The 14663-nt window shown below is 43.1% G+C and overlaps 1 protein-coding gene across 4 annotated transcripts in view; it reads left to right on the top strand.

Moving 5' to 3' along the window:
- LRFN1 (leucine rich repeat and fibronectin type III domain containing 1) overlaps positions 1-14663 on the top strand; it is a 695926-nt gene that overhangs the window by 196886 nt on the left and 484377 nt on the right. For 2 of the 4 annotated variants that reach the window (XM_069206934.1, XM_069206933.1), the window contains exon 2: positions 7117-7363. The exons of the other annotated variants lie outside the window; for them this stretch is intronic. The gene's annotated coding sequence lies outside the window, so the exon portion shown is untranslated. The remainder of the gene's footprint in view (positions 1-7116; positions 7364-14663) is intronic. 4 annotated transcript variants of the gene reach the window in all.

A 14663-nucleotide genomic window follows, 5' to 3' on the forward strand; every position in this document is an offset into this window, starting at 1 on the left:
GCCCTGTCACATGCAGTACGCGTTCTTGGAGAGCTGTTTGTCTCAGCAAGGCCCTGCGTTTTTATCAAATTCTCTGATGAATATTACATAAGGGAGTCACAGGCGTTATGCAAATACCACGCAGAGGAAAATGTCAAATAGAGAAAAACGAGTCAAGAAGAATGCGCGCGCGGTGTCCCGTGAGTGCCCTCTGCAGAGGTGAGGAGGGGTGTGTCTGTCGAAGCGGAAGAACGTGAGGGGGGAGGGGTCTGCTTTCCTTCCTCTCCTGGCTGGTCTCATGTTTGCTCACTCGAAGCGTTTTCTTTCCTCTTTTACCGCCCCTCGCCTCTGGGTTCTGTGGTTTAATATCTTACTATTGCTTGAGCTGCATCTTCTTCTGTCATGTGACCTCTCTCCCCTCACCTCATGTTTCACTCCATTTGAAACCATCGTTCTGTCCCTACTTTGCTATCATTTTTTAGCACTGCTTTAATCAACCTCTCTCTCTTTCCCTGTGTCCCCTTCCTTTCTTTCTTTCTCTTTCTCTCTGTTGAGCTCTATCTCCTCTCTTCTCTCTTAACCCTCTGTATCTCCTTCGTCCCTCTGTGCTCTCTCTTCTCTGTGAACTCTGTCTATCTATCCTCTTCTTCTCACCATGTCAAGCCCCCTTTCTTACACCCTCTTCATTCTTGACTCTTCTCACAATGTTTTCTCTCCTGTCTTTATCCCTACGCCCACGTCGGTATTTTCGTCTTTTGTGGTCGACTAAGCCCTACCCCAGTTCCTTCTCTACACCTTGTGTTGTATACCACGTCTCCTGCTGCTTCATCTGTGTCCCTTTCTTTTCGCCACGGATATACTGCGTACTTTCTTGCACATCCACTGAGCCGCCATTAGAACATCATTTTCTCTCCGGTTTCAGCCCTGCTGTGCACGGCTTAGAGCTGATGACGCATCCATGGGATCCGTCCCTGTGCTAATGGACTTCTAGAGCTCTGAGGTCTGCATATATGTGGGTAAAGCAGAAGGATTACTATGTGTGCCTGCTTAGGATGTTTACACAGCCTGCATGTGTGGCACAACATTGACTGCTGGAAATTGACCACATTGCCTACCAACCTAGCTGTGAGATCTTCAGCACCATGAAGAAGGCAGAAGTTAAGGCAAGAGCGAGCAGTCCAGCACCAAATACTGGAAGTATCTGCAGAGGGGGCAGGCCTAAGTTGGTATTTCGCAGAAACTAAAACTCCCAGTGGAAATAGCAGTGGCGTATGTGTGGCATGCATCACTATACAGGCTCACACGTGCCATTTTTTTGTATTTACTAATCTAAGAGGGATCCGTAAATAAAAGAAATGAAATTGAAGTAGCCTAAATGTGCCTTTTTTATTTTAAACTAGAGTGGTCTGCAGAAATTTGCTGCCTGGTCGTCCAAATAATATATATATATATATATATATATATATATATATCTATATATATATCTATATATATATGTATATATATTTTTTATTTATTTATTATTATTATTATTATTATTTATGTTTTAGACTAGGGATCACAGTGGTTGGAGAGCAGTCAACAGAGCAGTGGGTATGGGGAGGATAAAGCAAAAATAAAGCTGGGAGGGAGGAGCAGTGGAAAAGGGACACACATGTGAGCACCACTAAAGGCAGGGGAGAAACACAAGATTGAAAGAGCAACAAACGGTGAGTGAAGGAAAAAGCACATGAGGGAGAGTGTAAGATGGAGCCGAGGCTAGAATAAAAACCCAAATTAGAGTGAGCACCACACAATGGAGAGAGCTACGCAGAGCATGGGGAGGGAGAGAGAAGCACACCAGTGAGTGCTAAAAAACACATTCACGTTCATGGAGTGTTTAACCAACAAGAAAAAGGTAAACCCCTAAAAGTGAGTACTGCAAGGACAAAATCAAAATGATGATAAAGAGGCTATGCTCCAGGAAGAGACACAAATGAAATACGAGGAAAACAAGCCAATGCAGGCCAATGAATATGAGGCAAATAAGAGTGATATAAAAAGCCAGCCAATTGCAAGTAATCAGTAGTCTCAAATCCCACTGTAATTTCTTTGGAGGTCTAAAATAAATCTTTTGCAACCAGATAGCTTAGACTGTGTAGTAGGTGAAACATACAAATGATGGCCCAGCAGAAAGTTTTGAAGGGCCCCGTACTCCATGTCTTACAGATATTCATTGACTTGGGGGTGGATGGAGTGTCCCCTGAAGGCTGGGGCACCCCTACTATAGCATGGATTCTGGAGAAGAGGTATCACCTGCACCCAACGGCCTTATACACAAGAGCTGTTGAGTGTTTGTCTCGAGTGAATCAATGCTATTCTAACTCTTGTTACTGAGTTCTGTAATTTAGGAATGTTGAGTATATTTTTTTCATAACTTCCTATATCTCTGAGTTTCGTACAGTTGTTAATGGTTTATAGAAGAATCAACAATGTCGTATTTTGCTATTCTTGACCTGAACGACTTTTAACAACTGGTATCAAGGATCCCCTTGGCGAAATCCGTCAAAAAGTATTATGAATCTGAATCCGTGTTTCACACTTGGTTGTGCATGATCAATTCCATCCAATTGTCTGGAGAGTTGCAGCACCAAAATCTGGCACTGTGACCAGTGTGCGACTGTGACTTCACTCCATAATGACATACTAGCTAAAGACAATGCGCACAGTGAATGTGTAGCAACTTTGAATATGATGGTAATCCTGTTGGCTCAACCATACATCCGCTATCAATGAGCATGCAGACTCATTGGGTCATTGTGACCACACCAGCAGCATATGTTGTGCCTCTGGCTGCCGCTCCCACTTGTCATTCCTATTCAGAGGACATTGAATATTATTGTTGCCATCTCCTCCCCTCTCCTCAAGTCGTGCATATCTGCATCATTACGTGCAATACAGCACTGTATAACCCTATGGTTCCTGGTACTAAATTCTTCACAACCTGAGAGACCCTACTTGACGGCTTTTTGCTGTTCACCTAGCCATAGGTCCTTCTCAAGTACCGCATGTTCACTTCCATCTAACCCAGATACATTGATGTGCCCAGGACACCAGTATAAGGCTCAAACATTTCATTGGCGCCAAAGCCACTGCAAGCTAATACCAATGTTTTATGGTTTCCTTATCTGATTCCTGTTGCAGCAATTCTGGGCCCTTAAAAACAGTTATTCCTGTACAAATGAATAAGAGCAATAAACTGGTCAAAACCACACATAAGATACACAGTACCATAGATAACTCGGCCACAAATATGTAGTGTCCCAAAACTCCAAGAGTCACATAGGGCCAGATGTAGGAAGCATTTTGCATGGTGCAAACTGCGAAAATCGCAGTTTGCCCCATGCAAAATGCCCATCGCAATGCTCATTCACAATTTGCGAGTCGGTACCGACTCGCAAATTGTGAATGCGACTCGCAAATAGGAAGGGGTGTCCCCTTCCTGTTTGCGACACGCATCGCTATGCTAAATTGCTTTGTGACCGCGAATGCGGACGCAAAACAATTCGCAGTTACCACCAATGTCACACTGGTGGTAACCCATTCGCAAAAGGGAAGGGGTCCCCAGGGGACCCCTTCCCCTTTGTGAATGTTGCCCAAAATATTTTTTCAGAGCAGGCAGTGGTCCCTTGCTGAAAAAATGAAACCAAATGGTTTCGTTATTTTTTTTATTTTGCAACTCGTTTTCCTTTAAGGAAAACAGGCTGCAAAATAAAATAAAAAAACAGCTTTATTTAAAAAGCAGTCACAGACATGGAGGTCTGCTGTCTTCAGCAGGCCACCATCCCTGTGAGTGCAGGGACTCGATTTGGGGTCGCAAAATGCAACCCACCTCATTAATATTAATGAGGTGGGTCTTTGCAACCCCATAGCGAATCGCAGATGGTGTCTGAGACACCGTTCTGCATCCGAAGTTGCAATTCAGAAAATGCGAGTCGCACCGACTCGCAATTTCCGATTTGCAAATTCAGAACTTGCTACATGTGGCCCATAGTTCTGTACATCAGTTTAATGTTACATGGCGAGATCATGTTACATGGTGCAAATGGAGCTGGTCTTCAACCGAAGCCCCTTTCAACATCAAACACCATAAATTCCAATGAAGAGCTCTAAAATATCCAGGGAGCTGATGATGTGAGAATGCTTCATCAGCTCACAGTAATAGAAAGAGAAGTAAAGATACCACAAATCCTCTGTCTAACCTCTTCTCCAAAGAGTTGTAGATTCCTTAGTGGACTGGTTCACTAAGACATAAGGAATTAGAGGGCAGTCTGTTATTTCAGGTCTGAGTTCCTCAATAATTTGTGAAGAGTCACCCATAGATTGCAGCCGCTTTCAGCACCTGAAACCTCAGGATAATATACATTAAGAAAAAGATGCACAGAATTCCAGAGGATCGCACAATTCCACAGGAATTTTAATAGACTCCTCCTAATGAGGTTTCTAATATTTTGAAAGTTTGTCCTCTTCCCCACACAGATCACTAATTTATGCGTGTGTCTACTTGAGTATTGCAATAGCCTGTTTATTTTTCTATTCATATATTTTGCATCCCTTGATAAGACCATTAACATTTCATCTCACGCCTTCTTAAATCTCCCCAGATTTTCCTTCAATACCCACTGCTAACAGTTGGTTGGATGGATACCTTCCAAAGCAGGACCCCTCTGTGAAATGCTAATCTTAATATGTAACACGAGTTTTGGCGTTCCCCCCACATACCTAGATGAAACATTTTCATGACACCCCTATTCTCCAAACTTAAGAATGATTCTAAAAGCTCTTATTTTACAGCCTGGTTGGCCCTGGAAGCCAATGTTTAACAGTCTGGTTGGTCCTGGAAGCCCGACTTTTACAGTCTGGTTGGTCTTGGAAGTCCATCTTTAACAGTTTGGTTGGCCTAGGAGGTCATCTTTTACAATCTGGTTGGCCCTAGGAGTGCATCTGTTGCAGTCTGGTTGGCCTTAGGAGCTCATCTTTTACAAGCTAGTGGGCCCTGTATGCTCATCTTTTCCTGTCTAGCTAGGCCTGATAGCTCTTTTATAACATGTGGGATGACACTGGAAGCTCATCATTATAGTTGGGTTCTCACTTGTTAGTTCTCAATGTGTACTATTATGGGCTATATTATGGGCTATACATTCTTATGCTGTGTAATGAGCCATGTGATAACATATGTATTTATTTGTGGGTTTCATAAACTATTTTGCTTCTCCTTTTGGTTACTCACAGAGCAGTAGTTCTTTTGTAAATAAGAACATACAGGTGCTCAAAGCTATCCTCTGAAACATGCGGCTGCTGCATTTAAATATGCGAGCACAGAACACTGAGGTAGCATATTCTTATTGCCATCTATGGCCTCTTTAATCCTTTTACATAGGGTGACCAGATGTCCCAGATTTCCCAGGACAGCCCCGGTTTTTCCACGACTGTCCCAGTGTCCCGACGCTTTTGTTCATTTTAAATAAATGTCCCGGTTTTGCAGCAAATCAGGTCAACCTGCAAACACTTTTGTTAATTTTAAGGTCAGGTCAACCTGCGAATCAGAAATGAAAGGTATGCTCTCCTTTCACATGCACCTCTAGAGTCTTAAATAACTAAAGAAGTAATTTATTTGTTTCTGCCCGTCTGCTGCCTGCTCCCTTATATTTGTGTGTGTGTGTGTATATATACACACACACACAGTTTTACAGGACAGGCCAGATATAAAAGTGAGACTAAAGGCAATAGTCCTACTTTTATTTCTAACATATCCTAGTTTTTTCTTTTCAAAATCTGATCACCCTATATTTACAGCCACTCCCTGCCCCTTCAGCTCACTCTTGCAGCTTTCTGCTTTGCCACTTTGTAATGCTTTTCCATCTTTCCTTGTGCTGTGTTTCCCATATGTGTTTTTTGCTCATAATAATTACCTGATGCAGAAAAATAAGTGCCGGCTCTCAAAAGTGATGTCGGTCCCTCCCACTGGCAATCACCGGCTCAAATTAGGCACTGCTTCAGAGTGTTGAAAATTTTGAAAAAAAACTTCCTTATAGTACAATCAAGGCTATACAACCTTCTTTGATGTTCTTCAACCGAGAACAAAAAAAGGGCAGCATCTCAGTGGTATGCAACTTTGAAGATTTTTGTTTTCAGCAGTTTTACTATCATGCTTATTTGAGGTCGCCTGAATCCAGTTAGTGATGCAGCTTCATTTCCTATGGCTAGTGACCGTGATGGTTTTAGGTTATGTATGTTCGTATATACTATTTATTTCTTCTCATTTTGTATATAATTTTTGGTAGAAATATTTGCTACATGACGTGCTTTGGAACAGAGCTGATGGGTGAATATGTGAGCTCCAAGAATTCATGCAGTACCCTTAGCACTTTATTTGTAATAACAACAACAATAATAATAATAATACTCGAAGGGGGGGAAATTAACTCTTGGGAGGCTGACACATGTGCTGCTGAGTGGAAGGGTTGCTGAAAGGTCGACATGCCGAGTACTAAAGCTCTTAGTGCTTAGACTCAAGGTCATGCCTCTTCCATTACTCTACACTTTCTGTCCCTTTATCTCAACATTGCAGGTTCTTTTTTCATCCCTGCTTTCTCTTTGTCAGTATTTTCCTTTCTTAGTCTTCCTCCTTCGTTCTCCTTGTTTGCCTTTTTCTCTCTTGCTATGGGTCAAAGTTTGATAATGAAAAATAATTCAACAAAAATGAGTGCCAGTGCCCAGCACCTGTAAGCTCCTGCACAAATTAAGAACTGATTTGGGAGGTGGCAGTGTTACCTATAAGTCTCATAACAGAACATCTACAACTGTTTGCGGATGTGCTTGTGCGTGCGTGGTGGGTACGGGGAGGGTGAGGCATATGCATTGCCATACCTTGCCTCCCTCCCCCCACCGCCCGCGAGTCATTTTTCCCATGACTGTGTGTCAGACAAGCTATGGGGCTACAAGGGAGGATGAGAGCACTAGGGGGGGCGTGGGTGGAAAGAAGGTGTGTGCAATGGAGGAGATGTAATGTGCTGTTCATACTGCACACGTGGGCCGTGCCTTGGCAGGTGTCTGTGCGTGCTGATAACAGTTTTCCTGTCACTGATACTTTTGTAGGCGGCTGATTTATAGACTGATCGCATCTCGAGCTTCCAGCAGCTCCGACTAGAGCAAGGAAAGCAAGAAAGATGAGTGCACACCAGAAGGGCGGGAGAATGAAGCAAGGTCGATTGCAGCGGCGATAGGTGAAGGGTCTGGATGGCAGACACGGAGATACTCTGCTGTGAGATGTTGAGCGGAAGTGATACATGCATCATAGCAGCTTCCTTTCTACTGGTGAAGAGGCGGGCTTCGATGATTTTAGGTAATAATTCTTTGGTGATTAACCCTCACTTCAACCGTGGGGTTAACCCAGAAATGTTTCACTGAACTATGAGTACAAAGTGAGCCACTGCTTAAGCAGTCTTAACCTTCCTGACAGCAGCAGACAAGCAATGACCTCGCATGTCTAGCAGCCTCTAAGTGGGACCAAACCCCAGATGACAGATGTCAAGCTAGCACAATTACAACAATAATTGACAAAGACATTTTGTGGGTTTTGTATAGTGAAATTATTTTTCCAAGATTCATTCACACCTCCAGCCTAGGAACACCACACACACGTGCACACACACACTCCTCTATGCACTACACACACACAAAAACACACCACGCTTCCTCTTTGTAAATGGTCAAAAACTTTTTTTTTTTTTTTTTGGAGACTCATAAGTAGTTTTATTTTATTTCTATTTTTTAGAAAACTCATTACCTTTAAGGAAAATAGACTGTATTCACTACAGCAGGCCACAATTGCTGTGATGGCAGCGAATGGTAGCGGGTCACAATTTGCCACCTACCTCATTAATATTCATAAGATAGGTCAATTTGTGATCCACTGCCCTTTGGTATTTTGTTTTGCAAACTAACATGGGTAGTCTGTGCACATTTGCATACACGTTTTTTACAAATCCCATCTTAGTACAACTCGGCCCAGATGCTGTAATACGGATTCCTGCAGTAATTCTCCACTCATAAGGAGACCTCACAGGCAAACCTAAATCCCATGATATTTCCATAACCTTAAATTACTAAAATCCACGGTACCTGTAAATAGATATCAGTGTTTTACTCTGGGGATCCCTGATGGCGGTATAAGTAGAAAGGCATAGAGAAATAGAAACAAATGAGAGAGTAACAGCCCAAAATGTACTGAAAGATTAGAGTGTGCATAATGGGACAAAGTAATCCACAGTATCGAAAGCAGCATAATTATCAAGCGGAATAAGTATGAGTGAGGGGTTAGCATTACATATCGAGGTGAAATGATTAGAGCCGGTAAGGCTTTTTCTTTCAGTAGAATGAGCTGGTCAGGAGCTACAATGGGGGCGAGATGGATTGGCGTGAGAGTCTACGTGATAGTTGGGGTGGACAAGGCAGCCAAAATTTATTGGAAAATGGGGTGATCAAATAACAACAATCTTAATTCGGTTTCACAAGGAACCATAAAAGAACGCACTAGCAGAACAATAAAAATAATCGATAATAAAAATTACAGAATTAGAAACCGTGATAAAGCAGCCAGTAAGAATACAAAAATACCTTTCCTCAAATGGACTGCACCATATAAAAAAAGCAGGCTAGGTTAGAACAAGTCAGCTCATCTGGTAATAACATTAAATAAAACAAAGAAGGTCAGACTTGTATAAAATGTTTGTCAGTGAACAAGTAAAAGCTTTCATAGGCCCTCATTACAACCCTGGCGGATGGCGGTAATTAGTGGAAAGGTACTGCCAACAGGCTGGCGGTACCTTTTCCCAAATTATGACATTGGCGATTTAGCTCAAGCCAAACCACCAATGTACCACTCTGTCCACCAGGGTGGTAACGGCTGCTGGGCTGGAGACTTCGGTCTCCAGCCAGGTGGCTGTCACAATCCCACCCTCGGGATAATGACCCCTCCTACCGCCATGGTTTTCGTGGCAAATCGTACCACCATGAAAACCATGGTGGTAGGCACTATCAGTGTCAGGGAATTCCTTCCCTGACACTGATAGTGGTCTCCCCCGTCCCCCACCCAAGAGTCCTCTTCCCCCGTCCCCCTCCCTCTCCCGCCCCCTGCACATTTACACACCCACATGTACACACATACACCCTCATACACACACGCATACCTCAGCCAACCACTCATGCTCACATACATACCCACATACCGCAACACACACCAACATACATTGTTGCACACATACATTCACAACACACAACATGCACGTACACTCACATGCAGTCATTCACGCACGCATTCAACGTGACTCACACCCGCATGCATGCATACAAAAACATACACACACATGCCCCACACACACAACGCCCCCACATACGCACACACCACCCCCACCCCACTCTCCTGTCGGAGAACCCAACTCATCTGCTTGCAGGGGGTCCTCCGGCAGGAGACAGGATGCGGCGCAGCGGGCAGCAGCAACATCCGGCAGCAAAACACTGCCAGGCCGTATCATGGCTCAGCGCCACCTTACCGCCATCCGCCGGCATGACCGTCAATGGTATTCCGTCTACAGTCATAATGTGGGTGGGCGGGTGGTAGCCGCAGCGATGGTATATTGACGGTCGTCACCGTGGAGATAGGCAGCAGTTACCGCCAAAGTTATAATGAGGGCCTTAGTCTTTTGTAGAAAGTGCAAAACATGGTAAAGTGCAGAATGTCCTGGGCTGAATAACTGTTACAACTACAAGGTTTAGGAGTATATCCCTATGTACATCCACTGGGAACTGCAAGTATGTGATGTATTACATTTAAACTAAAATGCACACAAACAGATGATGATCAGAGATATAAAAAATAAGGATCAATTAGAAGGGTAATCTGAAATGGTAAGTACGCTCTGACAGATGATTTGTCGTTGACTAGTAATGTCCTCTCTCTGGCCCTACAGGACGCAAAAGCTCCTTTAGTTGAGGTGTAATCCGCCACAACCAGGGACTCTGGATGATCAAAAAGTTAAGATCGGCCCAATTTAATAAAACAATCCTTAGCATAACAAATCCACTGAATGCTTAAGGCTCGGTCAAGAGCCAAGTAATCTTCTAATAATAACTGTTTAAGGAGTTTAGCTGGGCGTGTCCACATGGAGACCTAGAGAAGTAGAGGCAGAAACATCAACAAGTTCGCTAGGAAGTCAATCCCTAGTTCCTCGTGGATGTTAAAAGAGGACATACTATTATGGAGAGGGAGAGAAGTTTTCTTAGAAACTTATTCTCAAGGACTTGTAAGGAGGACACATTGGAATACCCCCAGAGTTTGCTGCCATAAGCAGTGACAGAGATACACTTCTCTCTGTAAGTATCAACCATTGTTTTGATATGTTTACGGCCCATCCTAGAGGTAAAGTTGGTAACAGAAACAGTGGTCCTAGTAAACGCCTGCCCTCTAGCCACTATCAAAGGAAAGGGAAGAATCAAATAAAACTCCAAAATAGGAGAACACAGGAACACGACTCAGAATATTGCCTTTGATGCAGTATGTCTGAGTGGCTGATTACGACTTTGGCAGCCCCACCACGGGATCGCCAAAGCCGTGGGGAGGATGCTGCCATCATGCTGGCAGTGTCCAACCCCATCGGCTTGAACATTGTATTACGACATTCCCGCCGGGCTGACAGATTCTAGACCTAGAGCAGTACACAAAATAATAACAGCATCATCTACATACAGTAGAACTGGGGTCAGATGAAAATCGATTTTGGGCATGTCCCTGCCAACTTTATTCAGCAACTTTTCCAAGCTACTAATATATATTGTACACAGATATGTTGCCAAAATTCAGCCTTGACGAACCCCCCGACCCAATTATGTTTAAAGTGCTTTGTGCATTTACCCCCCTCACCATATCTCACTGAAGCTGTGAGGTTAAAATGAAGGCCTTGCAGGCAGAAGACCAACTGAGGGTCTGCCCACAAATCCAGCATGATAGCCCATAGTTTCTCCTTATTCACCTTGTTGTAAGCTGTTCTAAGATCCATAAATTCAAGATGCAGATCCCCTAGTTTCTCAGTGGTATACTTAGCAGCAATTAAATACAAATTAAGCCACTGATCAATGAGCCTAGGCTCAGGCACAACCCATACTGTCATTTATAGTATTCTACTCAGATGCCCATGCCATCTGCCTATTCAACAAGATGTGACCTGCTATCTTCACTGTGGAGCCAGTCAATTAAATGGGCCTGTACACTTAGGGTTTAGACGATTGCCTTTGTTAAAGACAGGGACAACCACAGAAGCAGACGAGGCTTCAGGAATCTGCACTTTCACTAATGTTAGGAGGGGAGCCCAAAAGTCTATGTTGGCCTTAAACAAGTCTAGTGGGATCCTATCTAGACCAGGGGTCTTACTGGCAGGGAGTATGCTTATAGCCTTGTGGACTTCATCTAATGTAAAATTACTGGGCGCTATTACTTCAGTTTGTGTCCCTACAATGAGTTTAGAGGCAGGCATGGCAAATATAACTTTACAATCCTCAACCCAAACCCTCAATAAAATGGTAGACTGCAATGCGGATCCTAGAGAAGTCGTAAAGAGTGGGCGGTTAACAATGTCCCATGACTTTACCCTATTCTTAAGATGACTCTTCGCCAACAGCTGCTCCCAGACTTAGGGCAATATTTATAGGCCCCTTAGCGCCACAGGAGCATCACTTTTTGAGGCGCTCCTGTGGCGCTAAGCACTGCGCCGTATTTACAAGGTGGGGTTAAGTCACTTTTTGTGGCTCAACGCCTCCTTGTTAATATGGCCCCTTCCCACACAGCATTGTGCATGGAAGGGGCGTGCAATGGGCGTTGCTGTGTGCGTGCCACAGCAACACCCATTGCATTTTTGTGCTGCCTCAAATTTATGAAATTTCGTAAACCTGAGACAACGCCAAAATCTACCACCACCTCCAGGGGTTGCGTTAGCAGGTCGCAACGAGGAGGAATACTTTTATTCCTCTTTTTTTTCTATTTCTATGCGTGCTGAATTCTGCACCACGCATAGAAAGAGCAAAATGCCAGAAATTATTGTTTATGTGCGGGAAGGTGTCCCTTCCTACACATAAACAATCATTTGAAAATTACGCTTTGGCACTTCTATGTGTGCTGCAGCCAGTAGTGATTTTTTATGTGCAGGAAGGGACACCTTCCCGCACATAAACAATCACACCCCTCAACGCAGACATCCTTGCATGATGGTGCAAGGATGCCTGCGTTGGCGCTGGCAGCTAAATTAGCGCCAGCGCAGGCGGAAACGCAGTGGCGCGGCGCATTCACTTAAATACAGTGCATCTCTGCATTTCTAAAGTGACGCAGTGCAGCGCTGCCAATTTTGGCACATCACTGCGCTTTTCCTTAAACTGGCGCTTAGTCCTTCAACTGCCACTTCCACTCTTCTAAAGTACTCTTGTCGGAGGCTCGACATTGTGAAACTCATTTCCGGTCTCTAGGGATAGCCTTTACTGTCTCTTTTTTTGGGGTGATCAACTATAGGGGAATATTTTCATTGAGACACCTTTTGAGAAGAATTGATGTTTCTTTGACAAAGTTTAAAAAAACATAATAAAGACCATAATATAATAAAAAGCAATTGGCATAATGTTGAAATAAACAGTTTTTTAAATATTGTAACTGAAAAAAATCGCAAAATGTTACCAAATTTTTAATTATGGTGAAATTTAAAAAGGGAAACACTTTTTTATGTAGCAAAACAGGTTACATTTTTATATCATGATTGTCATTGCAGCTGTTTTTAAGGAAAGGGAAGCTTCTCTGAATTTTACTTTAAACAGCCATTTTGGTTTAATTTTCAGAATGCCCGCAGCGCAGGCCACCCCGCTCAAAAAGATAAGCAAGCACATTCTTCCAGTTCTATTTTAGGGTTATTTAAGTGACTTGCTAATTACTACAGATTTCAGAAGTGTTTCTTTAATGAAATGTTTGTTATCTCTAAAACAGATGGCAGTCACGATTTTTTAGGCAGTGTTGTGCCAAGGGTATCCAGTGGCCCCTAATTAAGATACTCACTAGTTACAAAAGAGAACCCTGGAATTTATGCTGCTAATGTAATGAGTGTTTTTTCATGTGACATGAAATGTTGTTTAATTTGACTATATTGACTGTTTTGATTTAAAATTGTTTGGTGGTTTATTCTACGGCTATCCATCATAAAATAAAACAAGCATTTGCAAAGCAATGGGACTTATGTTTCCTCGAGTTAGATCTATTAGATTTGTAAATTCCTAACTGGGGTTTTCTTGCCACATATATTGAAAATGAAAAGTAAAACAGTTGACCTAAGCAAGCCAATTCAAATTGCCACGGCCGCCATGAGCGCAAAGAAGACACACAAATGAAAAAGACGTTTGCTCACAGTCAAACGTCTCGACAAACGTGCAATTATCCATGTAACAGGGTTGATGGCCAAGGTGGTAACAAAACAGCCCCAAGGAGGGACAAACGTAAAGCAAACTGACATGCACTTAGAAGCGCACCACTACTCCTCATCCACTTGTTGACGTAGAGGAGTCTGGCCCCACCCTGCTCTACAAAAGTGGAAAAATAAAGGGATAATAAAATATTTTTATTATCCCTTTATTTTTCTGATTTCAGAAGCAGGGCAACGCTTCTCTGCCATCGCAGGGGGGTCACCCCTGAAAGCGAGTGACTGCTGCTTGCATTATGTGCAATGTAGAACAAAACATTTTTCACACAAAATGAACTCAAGGACACATTTTTCACAAAAACACAGCACTTTCGCTGGGTTTGGCACTTTCATAATTTCACTTAATGTTGCATTATTTTCCAGAAACTTTGCATAACTACACAAAAGGTAAATAAGCGAATTTTTCACACCCCTAATCTGCACTACTGCTTATCAGTAAAATGAATTTGTTAGTCTTCCTTTTAATCATTTAGGAGGATTATACATGCGTGTGTGTAGTATATCTAGGGCTACTCAGCTGTACTGGTCCACAGACAGCCCTACCTTTCTCGTTGCACATAACGGCACTTTCGGGTAGCAGAGGGTGCAACATAAACTACTAATCTTATTTTGAATGGTAGGCAGTCCCCTCCCACTTTTGAAGTGATTCATGATGAAAGCCGGGGACGACTCTAGGTATACTGGGAATACCCATGGTACAACATATGTTCACATCTGAGAAGCTCAGAATGTAATTTTAATGACCAAACTACATATCGCCTGGCTGTACCAACAAAGAACAAGGGTGTCCAAAAATGCTGAACAATGGGGGCAGCAGGGTGCAGTGAGGGTTCTGCTGGGAGGATAGGCGAGTCTCTCTACAGGAGGTTAAAACCTATGAGAGGCGTCTTTAATAAGTAATACGATCTGATACTGTTGAGTCAGATCCTACTCTTCAGCGTGGAGAGGATCTTTGATAGATCTACATTTTTGTTGTAAACAAAGTAAAAGAGAAAAAAAACGGAGGTTCTTTGCATCTAGTGGTGCCACCCACGCGCGTGGTTGTATTGTTATCCATGTGTACAACACCTCACTTGAAGCTGCAGGGTGTCAGGGAGAGAGGTAGTGGCAGAAAGTACTGATGAGTGTACAGTCTTC

Source organism: Pleurodeles waltl, chromosome 9 (assembly GCF_031143425.1).
Source record: "Pleurodeles waltl isolate 20211129_DDA chromosome 9, aPleWal1.hap1.20221129, whole genome shotgun sequence".
Lineage (NCBI taxonomy): Eukaryota > Metazoa > Chordata > Amphibia > Caudata > Salamandridae > Pleurodeles > Pleurodeles waltl.